This window comes from Pteropus alecto, unplaced genomic scaffold (assembly GCF_000325575.1).
Source record: "Pteropus alecto unplaced genomic scaffold, ASM32557v1 scaffold122, whole genome shotgun sequence".
Classification (NCBI taxonomy): domain Eukaryota; kingdom Metazoa; phylum Chordata; class Mammalia; order Chiroptera; family Pteropodidae; genus Pteropus; species Pteropus alecto.
The window spans coordinates 662,600-680,631 of record NW_006431917.1 but is presented as its reverse complement, the minus strand read 5'-3'; the positions used below and the strand labels follow the sequence as shown (position 1 = coordinate 680,631).

Genomic DNA, 18,032 nt, shown 5'->3' with positions numbered 1-18,032 from the left:
TTTCACTCCGAGACACAGATTATATATGGGCCTAAGGCATATCAGGGTCTGGGTAAAAGCTTATGTCTGTGGAAGGGATTCTTCTGGGGTAGAAATTTGTTCCATAATAAACCTACCCAGGAAAGTAAAAATTCCTGAGGCACAGGTTGAACTTGTGGAGAGAGACTGGAAGTCTGAGACCCTATACCAATTTCTAACTGCTCCTAATAGTTTTTAATGTAATCCTCAGTGATGATGATTGATGGAGTTTGTTCCAAGCATTAATGGATTCTGATTCTTATGATCCTTAAGGTTAGAATTCAGAAATGAATCTGCTCTATGGAAATCACAGAGAAATTTCCATGATTAGTATGGTTATTTCAGAAAAATTTCTGTGAATGTGATGACTTTGAGGGAGATCACTGAATCACTTATCTCTGCATAAACAACGTGACTGAGTGATATTTGCTGACATATAATTATTTTACTCTTAGGTTTGATGAGTTTAATGGAAGTGTTAATTATGTCTCTTCTGAAAATACTTGTACTCTTGATGGGACAATTTTCCTTCACAAAGTTAGTGAAGGAGTTTTTTATGGAAAAGTAACTTCATTCTTGAGAGATTCAGACAGCAGAACAAACTTCAGCATTATTCAGGCTGAAATATGCCTTCTGATATTTTTTCTAATTTCTAATTTTCTAATGTCATTTTCAGTGTCATAGTCATGTTTCTCCTAATTGAATTTATTCAGTGCATGAAATTTCATGTCTCAAATTATATTTTGTGTACTGTACTTGTTTTATTACATAAAATGAAGATTATTTTGTACCCTAAAATATTTTATTACTTATTTAAATTTTAAATTCAATTGCTTATGGAAAAAAACCCATATTATGCAATATTTTATGTAGTAGATATTATTGGCAAAATATATGATGTGATTTATTGCTATCCCTATATGGACCCATTTCCTCTAAAGTCACTTTGTAAATGGAAAATTTTTTAGTGCATTGGCATTTTATTAAGACAGTCAAATGTTCATTCACAAGTGATATTAGTCAACAGACTAAATAATCAAAAATTATTAGCACATTAAACATAAAATACAAGTTTTAAATATGACAGTTTATATTTGGATTATTTAAAAAACATAAAAGATATGAAGAAATAGCACAATGGAAAACACCAGTGTCATTGCAACCAAGCTACTCAGGTTATACTCTGACATTTAGTTGAGTTCTTTAACTTCTTGTCAGCTGAATTCTTTTTGTCTGTAAAAGGAGAATATTGTTAGGTCTTCACTCAAAGAGTTGTAAATACTAAATATGTTAAAAATAAAGCATTAAAAATAGTGACCCATACATTATAAGTGCCGTATCAGACTTTCAAACTCTCAACAAAAGAAAATATATATTAGAAATAAACTCTCAGAGGGGAAGTGATATTTAGTGGAAAATTTTGGATTTAATTCCCCCTGAAAACGGTAGTCCATACTCATGTCTCCATGCAAAATCCTCTGTTTAGAGAATGAATACAAGCCCTGGAAAGTAACCAAATGGCCTCCATGGATTTGAAAATTAGAATGATCTTCCTGGTCCAGATTGGAATCCTGGGAAATTTCTCACTCTTATATCTTTTACTTCAGTGGAGGTAGATCAAGATCTACAGATCTGATTTTCAGGCACCTGACTGTAGCCAACTCCTTGGTCATTTCTCTTTCTCTAGAGGAATTCGAGACAATTGCAGTTTTTGGATTGAAACATTTTCTCGGCGATTTTGGATGCAAAGTTTTTTTCTACATTCACAGAGTGGCCAGGGTGTGTCCTTTGTTCCACCTGCCTCTTGAGTGTCTTCCAGGCCATGACAATTAGTCCCAGAAACTCCAGGTGGGCAAAGCTTAAAGGAAAAGCCCCATAGTACATTGGCTCCTCCAATATCCTGTACTGGATTCTCCACATGCTAGTAAAAAACATTGCACCTATGTATGTGACTGAAAAATGGAGTAACAAAAACATCGGTACAAGTATAGATTTTAAGTACTGTTCAACTACACTTCATGACAAAAGTGCAGAGTTACTATATGCAGTATTCATATCTACCCCTGATGTTTGTGTTTGGGACTCATGCTATGGGCTAGCAGCTCCATGGTTTTCATCTTGTACAGATATAAACAAAGAGTCTATCATATTCGTAGGAACAATATCTCACCTAAATTTCTCCCTGAGACCAGGGTTACCCAAACCATCCTTGTCCTAGTGAGCACTTTTGTACCTTTTTATACCCCTTGCCCATCATTTACATTTGTTTTTCTCTTTTTGGTAAGAGCTCCAGGTGGTTAGTGAATGCCTCTGTCTTAATGTGTGTTTCCCAACTGCAGCCCCTTTATTCTCTTGATTTATAACCCCTGTGTATTCAGGCTCTTCTGTACATGCGCTGGAAGAAATATGTAATGACCTCATCTTATCAGAAAAATATAAATTCTGTGTTTTTCACTGTGTTCAGTCACTGATATACTTATCCCCAACAGAATCTTAAACACAATTATAAGCAGATAGAGTTGTGAAAAAAAGACAGAGAATGCTCTAGTAATTAATAGTAAATAATAATAGCCACAGTAAATGAAATCTTGTATAATTATTATATAAGTAGCTGTATAATTTTACTTTATTAACAGTTGCAGTAGAGAAGAGCTGAGTCCAATCAGTGTTAAAAAAAAAAAAAAAGTCCTGCACTAATGTAAACATACTGGAAATGTCTTTGACACTGTATATTTTTTGAGATATTTTTCCCAGTATTTAACTGGGCATGAGATTTTGAGGACAGTTATAAACACAATTAGCTTGTGTTCTGGTCCTTCATGAAACTGGAGTAGGGGACAGTGTCCCCGAATTATAATGCAAGTTGCCTGGGGGGAACCTAGAGGGAAATTTAGGTTTTAATTTTATAGGCATATAGAGGCCAAATTGTTAATATTAGACCTTTCATCCTAAAAGATATGATGATCACTCAAAATATGAAAATGCTCATGGAGATTGGCATATTAAAATATTTCCAGGTAAACTGCAGGAGACAAAGGAAAACATAGAAAGATATGTGTGAGGAGAAAGAAGGATGGCTGTAGTCATGCTTCCTCTCGACACCCAGCTTCCTGGTGAAAGTGACTCAGCACTTCTCCCCTTATGTAACTATGTGTCCAGTAGGCAGATGCAGGCTTCTGTAACTTAGCAGTGTGCCGCTATTGTTTAACCTGTGTATATAAAGATGCCGCTGTCCTGAGAGGTGGGCTATGCCCTTGCTGGAATAAAGAGCTATGCCGCAGTTGCCTGTAGCTCCCCACATTTTCTTCCAACTGCCTGAGTCTAGCACCCTTTACCTCAGAACCTCAAATCTACAGCAACACAATGTATCGGCTGATATCTTAAAGGTGTAGGTGGGAAGCAAACATTAAATAGACATTTCATTTGTGGTATCAAATTGAATGGATTTTGGTGACCCTTAGAAGACAGACTTTCTGTGTTTAGTCTTGATGCCAGTTGGATCTGTTAACAAGAAACAGGTTTAAAGTAGTCTCATTCATTTCCAATTCTAAGAAGCAGTTTTATGGAGGAGGATTTCATCAAGCTTGGAGCAGTAAAGTAGTAGCAATCTGGGGACAAAAGACATAAATCTATTGTTAAATGAGTTTTATTGCTTTTGAAGTCACCAAGGGATATATTAACTCAAATGTATTCAATAATTCAATGTAACTCTCTATAATTAAAAACAGTTGGAATTTTTAATGTAAATATTTTTGGAATAAATTTAGACTCACAGCAAAGAGGCAAAGATAATACAGAGAGTTTTCATATAATCTTTACCCATTTTCCCTGATGGTCACATCTCAATCATCATGATACATTTAACAAAACTAAGAAACTAACATTGGCACATTACTATTAACTAAACCTCGAACTTTATTCACGTATTCCAAGTTTTAACACTGTCCTTTTCTCTTCCAGGATACATTCCAGAATACATTATTTTTAGTCATCTCGTCCACCCAGTTTCTTCTATTTTGTGTCAGTTTCTCAGTCTTTCCTAGGTTTTCCTGACCTTGGCAGGTTTGAAGAGGACTGGTCAGGTACTTTTTAGAATATCTCTAAATTTGGGTTTGTCTGATTTTTTTTTTTTTTATACGTGTTTGTAAGAATATCTCATTTCAACATGTCATGTCATATCAGGGAATTCATGCAAGTTAACCTTGATCAGTTAGTTGAGATAGTGTTTTCCGGGTATAAAGTTACCATGTGTTCATCTCCATCTTCTATTACTTGGACGAGAGTCACCAAGTCCAGTCAAAACATGAAGGAGTGAGGACAGTTGAATTAATTTTCTTTTGTTAACTTATTAAGGTATAGACTTAGTTTTTTTTCATTTAGCACTGTTTTAGCATAATTAAAATATAAAAATGCTATACATTTTACACAGCATACAGCATTATCTGGCATATAGATTTGGCTATGAAATGTTTTATTAATGCGAATAAAAATTATACACAATATATATATATATATAAATATATATTTGTTAATCAGGTGTTCATATTATTTAACTATGTCTTTACATTTCTGTAAAATACTCATAGTGAAATAAGCCATTAGAATGTAGTATCTCGGTCCCTCTCTCTTCCTCTGAGAGGAGACTATGCTCTGCCTGTGGAGTGTTACCCCTTTTCTAATAAACTTTTCTTTTGATTCTAAAAAAGAAAAAAGAATGTAGTATCTCATTTTAGTTAATAAAATCAGTTTCTTTTACAGTAGCCATAAATATTATTTAAGGTGTTTAATATAGGTATTTTGTGTAGTTTTATTACATTTCATATCTCTATTAGAATTTACATTTTATAAATATATAATACTCTTCTATAATATATTTATGGATTATTAAACTTCATTTTTTTACCTTATACAAAGAACATTTTTAATGTACTGAATTCTGTGTTGTATGGGTATGTATGTGTGTATATATGTCCGTACATTTGTACATATGTTGTGAGTGTGCATATTTATGTGAATGTGTATATTTCTGTGTGCATATTTTAATATAATTCTTCCCGATGATGATTATTAGAATGTGTTCCAAGCAGTAATAAAGTCTGATTTTTATGATCTTTAAGACTATAATTCATAAATTAATCTGCAATTCAATCTGCTCTACAGAAATCATAGAGAAATGTGCATGATTAATATAGTCATTTCACAAAAATTCTGTGCATGTGATAATGCATTCGATGGAGCTAATTGAATCATTCATCTCTGTGTACATAAGGTGACTGACTGGTAATTGCTGAAAAGTATTATTTTTCTCTTATTGGATTTGATATGTTTAATGGAGATGATAATTAGGTCTCTCCTGAGAATAACTGTAATCTGTTTTTCAAGGTCGGACAATTTTCCTTTCTGAAGTTAGGGAAGGAGATATTCAGAAAAATTAGCATTCCACTTGAGGGGTTTTGTCAGGAAAAAAATTAAGGACTTCAGAATTTTTCAAGCTCAAATATATCATGATATCTGTCTGGTTAAAAAAAACTCTAATGTCATTTTTAGGCTCCTTCTTCTGTTTCTCCCATTTCAATTTATTCAATACAAAAATTAATGCCTTGAATTTTCCTCTTTCGTTATTGTCTTGTATTTCGTTATCATTCCCAAAACTCTGATTATTTTCAGTTAAATTTTCTAAAAAACGTAATTGTATATTTTCTAGTGATGATTAATTCTACCATAAAATATTTTATTTCTTATTTAAATCTCATATACCATAGCTTAGAGCAAAACCAATGTTATATATAATTTCTGTGGTTGGTCTCACTGGCAAAAATTAGGTATAGAGTTGTCTATGTTGCTATCCAAATATTGGCCCATATTTAGCAAACCCAGTCTGGTTATGGAAATTTATTCAGAGCATCTACATTTTATTAAGGCCCTTGAATACGCAAGTGATATATGTCTGTATAATAAAACAAAAATGAAAATGATAAATCAGCACACTTATGAATTAATCAAATTTATAATTATTAATAAATATGTTTAATAATTGTATATTTATATACATGCATAATTATATTTATATTTTATTCATAATTATATATTTATATACATGTAATATTTATATACATACAAACAGACATATGGATTGTTTAAAAAGCACAGCCAGGTAGCTTTGAGAGTATAGCACAATGGTAACACCATTGCAGACAGGTCTTACAGATTCCAGTCTCAACTCTACCAATATTTAGATATATTATTAACATTCTTTTGGCTAAATTATCCTTGTCTGTAAAAGGAGAATTATTATTTCCTAAAGCACAGAGTTCTGAATATTAAATAAGTCGGAATAGGTAAAGCACTGATAACGGTGGTCAATACATTGTGTTATGTAAAGGAATACATCAAACTTTGGAAATATCTTTATATATACATTTGTATGTATGTATATGTGAGTAACATTGTATGTTTTTATACCATCTTTTTTATTACTTACCGTTATTTTTCTTTTTATTTATAAGACCACTTGGTGGCTGGTCAGCTCCTCTGCCTGAATCAATGCATATTTCCCAGCTCTCATCCCCTTTATTTTCTTCAGTTGTGACTCCTGTGATTTCAGGCTCTTGTCTCTGTAACCTGGGAGAAAGAAACAATCTACTTACCTCATTAGAAAAATTTAAATTTTTACCATGTCTCTCATTATTTGAGGTATATGCATACCTCAAAGAATCTTCTGCACAAATACAAGGCAGTCTCATTGCAGACAGAATCACAGACTGAGAATTTGTTCTAATATGAGTCATTTATAATGGCCATACTAAGTGAACTCTTCTGTAATTATTATAATTCTTTTTTACTTATGGCCACAGTAGAGAAAGTCAGAGTCCAAACAGTTTGTCCTGAAATCTTGAGGAGATATTGGAAATGTCTTTGAGTTTACCTTTTAATATGAGATATTATATTTTTCCAAGATTTACTTGGATGTAGGATTTTGAGATAAGTTCCATACAAACGGTTAGCATGTGTGATGGACCTTTAAGAAACTGGGGTGGGAAACATTGACCCTCAGTTATAATGCAAGTGGTGTGGGGCGAAGCTGGATGGAAAATTAGATTTTAGTTAATTTAGGCATAGGAGGCCAAGTTGTCCATGTTGTATCTTGCATCCTAAGAGCAAAAATGATCTCATGGTATATGACAATACTCATGGAGAAAGATGAGCATATTACAAATATTTCCACTTAAAAATTGGAATAATGAACTGCAGGGGACGAAAGAATGCAGGCAGAGAGAGGAGAAGATGGCAGACTAGGTAAAAGCAGGGTTTGTCTCCTCCCAGGTCCACACTGAAATTATAAACAAATTATAAAATAATCAACGTGGAGAATCACCTGAAGTCCAGCTGATCTTAATACCTATATCTGATAACATAAAGGAGACACATGGAAGCCAATCCAGCATAGGCAACAACCATCTATGGATCGCTTTGTAGTTCTCATCGGGTAGCCCTGAGCAATCAAAAGCAGCAGCTGACCTTGGCCTATGGGGGAGCCAATGCATCTGGAGGCTGGCACTAGACAGAGCAACTTTTGACTAGTCCCATCAGTGATACACACAAAGGGTGGTTGCAACAAGTACACAAGCCTGCTAGGGAAAATCCCACTCAGTGGGGTCAGCCCCCACACAACAACTCTAATCCTGTGGGTGCAGCCAATTCCCACAATTAGCCTGAACGTTAATCCCATCTGCTGATCTACTAACAACAATAAAGGCTTGGTGACAACAGAAGATCACACATAACCCACACAAAAATCACATCCAGAGCCCCTGGCATAAGGAGTCAGGGAGAGTGCACCACTGGGCCACACAGGACACCTTCCACATTAGGCCATCTTGGCCAAGTCTGCGAGATGAAACAAACCACATAGAAACAAACCACAGAGGGGCTAATAAAATGAGAAAACAAACATGTCGCAAATGAAACAACAGGAGAAAATTCTAGAAAATATGCTAAATGAAATGGAGGCAAGCTATCTACCAGAGACAGAGTTCAAAATAATGGTTATAAGGATGCTCAATGAACTTATGAGGAGAATGGATGAGCACAATGAGAACCTCAACAGCATAAAAAAGGACATAGAACCCACAAAAAAGAACTAGACAGAAATGAGGAATACAGTAACTGAAATGAAAAATACACTAGAAGGATTCAACAGTAGACTGGATGAAGCAGAAGATCGAATCAGCTAATTGAAAGACAAGGTAACAGAATACACCCAATCAGAACAACAATAACAAGAAATATTTTTTAAAAATGAGGACACTTTAAGAGACCTCTGGGACAATATGAAGCATAAAAATATCTGGATCATAGGAGTACCTGAAGAGGAAGAGACAGAGCAAGGGATTGAGACTCTATTTGAAGAAATAATGACAGATAACTTCCCTAACCTGGCAAAAGAATTAAACATAGAAGTTCAGTAAGCACAAATAGTCCCAAACAAGAGGAATTCAAACAGACCTACACCAAGACACATCATAATTAAAATGCCAAAGGTCAAAGACAAGAAAAAAGAAGCTAGTTACTTACAAGGGTACCCCCATAAGAATATCTGCTGACTTTTCAATGGAAACTTTGCAGGCTAAAAGGCCCCCATTACCTTGATTCCAAAACCAAAGACATTACAAAAAAATAAAACTACAGGCTGATATCTCTTATGAAAATTGATGCAGAAATCCTCAACAAAATATTAGCAAACCGAATTCAGCAATACATTAAAAATACCATACACCATGATCAAGTTGGATTTATTCCTGGGAGTAAAAACTCTCGGTAAAGTGGGAATAGAGGGAACATATCTCAACACAATAAAGGCCATATATGACAAACCTAAAGCTAATATTATACTCAATGGGGAAAGGCTAAAAGCATTTTCCTTAAGATCAGGAATAAGACAAGGATGCCTACTTACACCACTCCTCTTCAAAATTGTTTTGGAAGTCTTAGCCACAGCAATAAGACAAAAAAGAGAAATAAATGGTATCCGAATTGGAAAGGAAGAAGTAAAACTCTTGTTATTTGCAAATGACATGATAACATAGAGAGAACCCTAAAAGACTCCACAAAAAAATTGTTAGAATTGATCAATGAATTCAGTAAAATACCTGGTTACAAAATAAATATTCAGAAGTCATTGGCATTTTTATAGACCAATGATAAACTTTCAGAAAGAGAAACTAAGAAAACAATCCCATTTACAACTGCATCGAAAACTATAAAATACCTGGGAATCAAATTAACCAAGAAGGTAAAAGACCTGTTTTTAGAAAATTATGTCATTGAAAAAAGATATTGAAGAAGATACAAATAAATGGAAGCATATACTGTGTTCACGGATAGGAAGAATCAACATCGTTAAAATGGCCATACTACCCAAAGCAATCTATAAATTCGGTGCAATCCCTGTCAAAAATACCAGTGGCATTTTTCAGAGAGCTAGAACAAATAATCCTAAAATTTATGTGGAGCCATAAAAAACCCCTAACAGCCATGGCAATCTTGAGAAAGAAGAACAAAGTTGGAGGTATCACACTACCTGATATCAAACTATACTACAAGGCTGCAGTAATCAAAACAGCATGGTACAGATACATTGATCAGTGGAACAGAATAGAGATCTCAGAAATAAATCCATGCCTATATGACAAAGGAGGTAAGAATATACAATGGAGTAAAGACAGTTTCTTCAATAAATGGTTTGGGAAAATTGGACACATACATGCTGGACCACCTTTTTACACCGTATACAAGAATAGACTCAAAATGGATTAAAGACTTAAATGTAAGACCCCAAACCATAAAACTTCTAAAAGAAAACACAGGCAGTAAACTCTCTGATATTACAGGAATTTCTTTTCAGCTATATCTCCTTGGGCAAGGAAACAAAAGAAAAAACAAACAAATGGGACTCCATCAAACTAAAATATTTTTGTACAGCAAAGGAAACCAACAAAACAAAAAGACAACCGGCTGTTTGGGAGAAGATATTCACTAATGATACATCTGATAAGGGGTTAAAATCCAAAATATATAAAGAACTTATACAACTCAACAACAGAAAAACAAACAATCCAATTAAAAAATGGGCAGGAGACCCGAACAGATACTTTTCCAAAGAGGAAATACAGATGACTAATAGACATGAAGAGATGCTCAAAGTCACTAACCATCAGAGAAATGCAAATTAAAACCACAATGAGATATCACCTCACACTTGTCAGAACAGCTATCATCAATAAATCAAAAAACAACAAATGTTGGCGAGGATGTGGAGAAAAGGGAACCCTCATACTTTGTAGGTATAATTGCAAGTTGGTACAGCTGCAGATCCAGGAGTTGCACAAAGTTATAAAAGAGTAAATACACTTATGCATTGTGAAGTGATTACCACCATCAAGCTAATTATCATATTCATCAGTTCACATAGCTACATTTTTTTTTTTTGTAGTGAGAATATTTAAGATGTTCTCTTAAATTTCAAAGATACAATCCACTATTATTAACTCTAGTAACCATGCTGTACATTGGATCTGCATAATTTAGTCATCCTGCATAAGTGAACCTTTTTACCATTTGACCAACATCTTCCCATTTCCCTCACTCTCAGCCCCGGTCAATAAACACTATAATCTTCACTTTTATAAGTACAACTCTTGAATGCATATGCCATTTTGCATGTAGATTGTTTTGAGCTAAAGGCAATTAGGACCCATCAGTCTCTGGAAGAGTTTTGTTTATCTCTCCCATAACTGCCTAAAAGAATTCAGATAGAAGGCCTGTCCCAGTGATATGGGAAGAGACATGAGAACTATATAAACTGACTAAATGTTAAACCAGATCCTACAACCATGCTGCTGACAAACCACAGGAAACTTTCAGAACAAAGGAAGATTCCTACTGGGATTACTAACAATTTACCCACACTATGAAAGGAAAATACAGTCTTTAAGTCATATTCTACACAAATAAACCCAACTATTCATTCTCTATCGCCAAACCATGGGGAATCTATAGAACAAAAATTGCTAGCATGCTCGTAAGGCTGCATACCCATATCTTTCACACTGTATGCCCATACCATCAAAGGAAAACAGGTAAACAAAGTCTTTATATTATAACTCGTAGAAACTAAGAATGACTGTAAACTGAGTTCCACACAAGTTTGTCTCTCTCATTCTCTGTCTCTGAGAGGAGACCACTCTCTATGGAGCGTTATTCCTTCTCTAGTATACTTTTGTCTCTAACTCTTGCGTGCACTTGAATTCTTTCCTATGTGCTCTCTTGGTACAGGACTTGAATCTCCCCACGGGGAGATTCATCCTGTCTTGCATCACCAGGAAGAGAGTTAATATTAGAGATGATTTTTATTTTTATATATTTTTTTAATATCAGAAAGACGTTTGCATGGCCTGGCACACATTCGTGTACCAAACATTTGTTCTACCATCTTCATGTGAATTGTCTTCCTCCCCTTTGAAGTGCTAGATCCTTACCTCCTTCTCCTTAGCCCAGGATGGTATTTAAGGCTCAGTTGTCTGTCTTTGAGTCTTATATTTTTGGGGTTCTCATATGGACAAAATTAAATTACTTTTCTTCTGTAAATCTGTTTCATGTCAATTTAATTATTAGACCAGCCAAAAAACCTAGAAGTGAAGACAGGAAAAGTTTTCTTCCCCTACAGAGTCATCCTCATCACCAGAAAAACTATAATGAAACCACTTTATGTTTTATAGTGAGAAACCACTTAATATTTTCTAGAATGGTTAAAATTACCAAAAACAAACAAAAATTACAACAAAACAAAACCTGGTAAGACCAAATTTCAGTGAGAGTGTAACAGAGTAAATGCTCTCAGGCCCTAGCGCTCCCTCTCTCTCTTCCTCCTTCTCTTTCTCCCTCTCTTCTCTCTCTCACTGGAGCTAATAGTTCCTGCTACAGATATGCTAATTAACTGCAGGAATTCTGCTTGAGGCTTGAGTATTTTGCAAAAACAGTGCCTTGTCAGAAGGTGCCTCTCCTAAAAAGGTGGGTGACTATATACAAAACAAAGGCTGTTTATCAAAGATTTACTGGAGCCTCAAGACCAGACTCACACATCTGTGGAGGTAAACAGACTAACCCAGAATTAAGAGATTTAGAGATTTCCGGCTCTTCCTTGGATCCCTGTTGGGGACTAACTGCCTAAAGTCCTCACCCAACAGCATCTCCTGCCCCTCTTCCCTTCCCTTGACATAAAAAAAGGCCTGAATTTGGGGCTCTCTTAAGATGGATTTGCAGAAGAGTTAAAGTTCCCTATCTTCTTGAGCTGGTGCCTTCTTCATCAACTTTCCTTATTTCAGACTCTGACGGTTTGAATATTAGATATTAGAACAATCAGGCACACAAACCTCGAATCCGTAACAAGGATGTTGAGGCTTTAGAATTCTCATATATTGCTGATAGGAGTGTAAAGAGTATATTCACTTTGGACAGCTGTTTGGCAGTTATAAAATTAAACATTTATCCCAGGCCCCAACAGACAACCTAATGCAAGGAACTCCTTTGCTTTTGGGACTTAGACCGGCTTTTTACCTTGTACATGTTGCCTCTGGCCCCAGGGTGGGCAGCAAAGGAGTGAAGTGCTCTCGGACCCAAGGGCCTATGCCGCAGTCGGCCTGTCTAGCAACCACAATAACCAATGTGAAGTTGCAAGGGACCCCAAGGCCCCTCTAATTTTTCTTTCCCTCAAGCTTCAGTTCACAAGCTTGGGAAAAGATACCAAGAAAAGCAAGCGTGCAGTTAATTAACTACATCCTGGGACCTTGCTTTAGATAACATCAAAGAATACCCAAGTTTCTTGTCAGTCTGCACAGCTGTTTACAAACATCAGCTGCCCTGCCCTTTACAACTCATTAAAAGCTCAAAACCCTTATCCTGCAGGGCCAGCGTTACTCTTAATGTTTGGTCTGTTTCCTGGCTTGGAAAGTGAATAAACCTTTTACTTCCTGACTTTGTGAATTCTTTCACACCCAGTGGTATTGGCACCCTAATAGCTCCCCTCTGTGTCTGCCACTGACCACTAAATGGTGGCTTTGGGAGTAGGAGGGGGATCATCCCCTGTCACACCCAGTTCAGATTGTGTCCAAGCAAAAGCTCTCATGGCCAACCATTGTGACTACCAAGGGACACGCCTCCCTGGGGCTGAGATGGAGGAGAGTCCAGGTAGGGACCCCAACATGGATCTCTGGTGACCAGGTTCTTGTCTAATGCCATAAGAATTCAAGTGATGAGGGATAGGGCAGATTTCCCTGAGTTGGGGGAGACCCAGTCCTACACAGAGAAGAACAGGGTCTTTTGGTGGAGTGTGTAGAAAGAATTCAACACACACGCCAGAGTTAGAGGCAAAAAAGAAAGTTTATTAGAAAAGGGGTAACATTCCACAGGCAAAGTGTGGTCTCCTCTCAGATGCAGAGAGTGAGAGCCTAAGAAAGATAAGGACAGTGAGAGAGACAGAGTAAACAGTACCAAGAGAAAGACACAGAGAAAAGACAGAGTAAAGGCAGTGAGAGGGACCCAGAGAAAGAGACTGAAAGGGACTCCAAGTGTTTGAGGAATTCAGTTTATATATCATTCTTTAGTTCCTGCGAGTTACAATTTAAAAGACTTTCTTTAATATGGACATATAGTGAGGAAGAGGAAGAGAACGTAGCATGAAAAGGGTAAGGACATGTAGCATGAAAGAGGCCTGATGGCAGTTCCCAGCCTTTATTCCATAGGTTCCCGATGGTTTTAGCCATAGAGAATGAACAATTTTGTGTAGGGTAGCCATTTAAGGACTCTGTTTTTCCTGTTTCCCCTTCACAGGTGTGGGAAATGGGTTGTTAGTAATGCTAGCAGAAATCTTCCTTTGTTCTGCAGGTGTCCCCTTGGCCTGGCTGCAGTGCTGATCAGCATATAGCAGTCTCTGAATATAGCTTGTTTTAACATTTTAATTCTCTTGCCTCCTTCCCCATTATTCCCAAAGAGATTTTATTCTGTTATTCGTAAGGGGATGTTGAGGGACATAAGACTATCTTCTGTAACTTTTTCAAAACTGAGATAGGGCTGTAGTCCCTGCTTACCAGGAATAAAAATGTTTAGAAGCCTATTCTAAGGGCCCTGCAGACAGAGAATGTGAGGTTGTTCCAGCATTTGGGAGTAGCAGGAAGCCTTGCAGCCTAGAAGATATAAAGTTAACAAAAAGATTGAAAAGACAAAAGTCAAAATTAATAGTAGAGGTAATTAACAATGAAGTTACTTTTCCATGGCAGTTTGTTAATTTAAAGTAAAGAGATAACGTGAAAGGAAATTGAATCATTTTGAAGAGAGAGTAGTGGCATAGACACTGGGCTAAAAGAATAATTATTCAAGTGATGTCAAAAACATGACAGAGTGAGAGATGTCCCAAATCTCTCCCCTTGAAATAACAAGCTGAAGATCTAAAACTCAACAAAAAACATCCAAACTGCACATCAGCACATCTGAGTATGGATTCTACCACAGGTCAGAAAGCCAAGTCAGGTGGTACGCTGGGAAAAAAAGAAGCTGCCTCTCGCAGCCACGGGAATACCCTGCAGGAGGAGGGAGAAGGGGGAAGGTGCAGCGAGTTCCCTGAACAGCTCTGCCTGGGAGAGAAGTGAGCTCCACGCAGCCTGTGGCAGTGCTCAGGCATCAAGGCAGAAGGGAGAGAAGTGGGAATGGCAGAGAAGTGAGGACAGCAGAGAAACAGAATTGATTATTACCAGCTGTGGTTGGTAATAATCAGAATAAACAGAATTGATTATTACCAGCTGTGGTTGGGCAGCAGAGAAACAGAATTGATTATTACCAGCTGTGGTTGTTCATGGTGTTTAATGGACTATTTCTCCACCTGGGCATTAGTGGATGTGTGTTCTGCTTTTTTTTCCAGAAAGAAGATTTATTATATAAAGGTCACTCATTAGTCTGTTGCAAAGAAGGAGTTTTGCGAAACTCAAAATGCGAAGCTGGGCAGCAGCCCCCATTCCCCAACCCAAGGGCCCCTCTCCCCATATCCTCAAGACCGAACAAAGCGGAGCCCCAGGGATATCTGAGCAAACACTACCAAAACTGTCACTAACACTGACAGAGACTGAGACTGCAGATAGCGAGCGTGATTGAATATCTCTAAGAAAAAAAAAAGGAATGATTAAGACTTTAGATAAAGCAGGGATCCAAAAGGCTTAGACAACACCTACTAGAAACCAAAACAAAAACTCCTTCTTTGCAACAGACTAATGAGTGACCTTTATATAATAAATCTTCTTTCTGGAAAAAAAAGCAGAACACACATCCACTAATGCCCAGGTGGAGAAATAGTCCATTAAACACCATGAACAACCAAGGCAACAAGGCATCTCAGAAAAAAAAAGAGAAAAATCTCCAGAAAGTAAGCTAATAAGCTTACAGACATAGAAATATGCAACTTAAATGACAAAAACTTCAGGATGGTAGTTCTGAAAAGACTCAGTGAGTTCTGAAATGAGTCATATCAACAATTTCAGGAATTAAAAAAACGACTAGATGAGCAGGATGAGTTCTTTAGCAGGAGATTTCAAGGAGATTGAACCCTCAAAAAGAACAGAATAGAACTTCTGGAGATGAAAAACACTCTGCAAGAACTAAAAAATGAAATAGCAAGCTTGGGAAATAGTCAACCAAATGGAGGAAAAGATCAGTGACATTGAAGATAGAAATCTAGAAATAAATCAGAAGGAAGAAGAGAGAGACCGAAGAATGAAAAATAATGAAAGAGAAATACAAGAACTAGCTGTTAGCATCAGGATAAGAAACATAAGAATAATGGGCATTACCGAAGGCAAGGAAAAGGAGCAAGGACTAGAAAGCATTTTCAGACAAATAGTTAACGAGAATTTCCCAAATCTAAGGAATGAGCTGGAGCTTGGAATTCAACAGAACACTTAATTATCTCAATCAAAAAAAGCCTTCTCCAAGACACATTGTATTAAAACTATCAAAAATCAGCGACACAGACAGAATTCTCAGGGCAGCCAGGGAAAAGAAGGTGGTAACCTAGAAATGAAAGCGCATTAGATTATTGTCAGACATCTCAGCAGAAACCTTACAAGCCAGAAAGGAGTGGGATCAAATATTCAAACTATTAAGTGAAAGAAACTCCCAGCCAAGAATATTGTATCCAGCTAAGTTCTCCTTTAGATATAAAGGAGAACTAAAGACCTTTTCAGACATACAAAAATTGAAGGAAATACTGAAAGGATCAGGCCTGCATTGCAAGAAATACTGAAAGGATCAGCTCACCTAAAATAACAACAACAACAACAACAACAACAACAAAAATACATAATTAGGAGTAAAGTGACTATCAGGCAAATAGAAGCAAAGGAGTGCAAACTTTACTAAGAACAAGGAATTATAACTTAAATAATAAGAACTAAATTGTTATAACATTATAGTAATGAATGTTCAGCATACACAGGGACAACTTGAGATAACAATGACTAAAAAGGAGAGGATCCAAAGATCCAAATTCACAAAAGAGAATGGAGATAAGGCAAGCGCAGGAGAAAATGCATGACTTTATATATACATAACTATCCTTTACATATTCATAATGGTAACCACATGCCAAAGTTTCAGAACTGAAGTATAAAACATGAAACAGGAAGGGCCAGAGAAAAACCCACAAAGGCCAACCAAAATAAAGAACACAGAAACACAAGGTCAAGGAAGCAATGGAAACACCATGCTACCAGAAAGCAAAAGATAAAATGGCTATAAGAAGACCTCATATTTCAATAATCACCCTAAATGTAAATGGACTGAACTCACCAATAAAAAGTCACAGAGTTGCAGAATGGATCGAAAAACAAAACTCAATCATATGCTGTATCCAGGAGACACATCTTAGCTCCAAAGACAAATATAGAAGTGAAAGGGTGGAAAATGATATTTCAAGGAAATGGCATTAGGAGAAAAGCGGGAGTAGCGGTACTAATATCAGAAAAATAGACTTCAAAATAAAAAAGGTAAAGAAAGATACTGAGGGACACTTCATAATGATAAAGGGAATCATGTACCAAAAAGATATAACACTTATTAATATCTAATATTAACACTTATTAACATCAGGGAGCCCTGAAATATGTAAAGCAACTACTTACAGAACTAAAGGGAGAAACAGACCACAACGCTATCATACTAGGAGACCTAAATACTCCACTGTGAGATATGGACAAATCATCCAAACAGAAAATCAGTAAGGAAATAATATTTTTAAATGACACATTGCACCAACTGGACATAATTGACATTTACAGAGCCTTCCATCTCAAAACAGCTGCTTATACATTCTTTTCTAGTGCACATGGAACATTCTCAAGGATTGATCACATACTGGGACACAGAGATAGCCTCAACAAATATAAGAGGGTTGAAATCATACCAACCATAGTCTTCTATCATAATGCTTTTAGAGAGCAACTGTTAAAAGAAAGTGGGGAGAACCACAAATACATGGAGATAAAGAGTAACTGGGTCAGAGAAGAAATAAAAGAGAGATCAAGAAACACATAGAAAGAATGATAATGATAGTACAACATATCAAAACTTTTGGACATGGCAAAAAGTGGACATAAGTGGACAGTTCATATCATTACGGGTGTATCTCAAAAAAACAAGAATGAACCCAAATAAACAACTTAACACTTCATCTTAAAAAACTAGAAAAAGAAGAACAAATGAAGCCTAAAGTCAGAAGACGGAATAAATAATCAAAATTAGAGCAGAAATAAATGAAATTGAGAACAACAACAACAACAAAACGATAGAAAAATTAAATGCAACACAAAGCTGGTTCTTCGAGAAAATTAATAAAATTGACAAACCTCTGGCTAGACTCACTAAAGAAAAAAGAGAAAGGACACAAATAAACAAAATAAGGGAAGAAAGCAGGG

The 18,032-nt window shown here is 36.2% G+C and overlaps 1 pseudogene; it reads left to right on the top strand.

Moving 5' to 3' along the window:
• The first annotated feature begins 1,535 nt into the window (after positions 1–1,535).
• LOC112469027 lies at positions 1,536–2,496 on the top strand (annotated as a pseudogene).
• Positions 2,497–18,032: the final 15,536 nt, after the last annotated feature.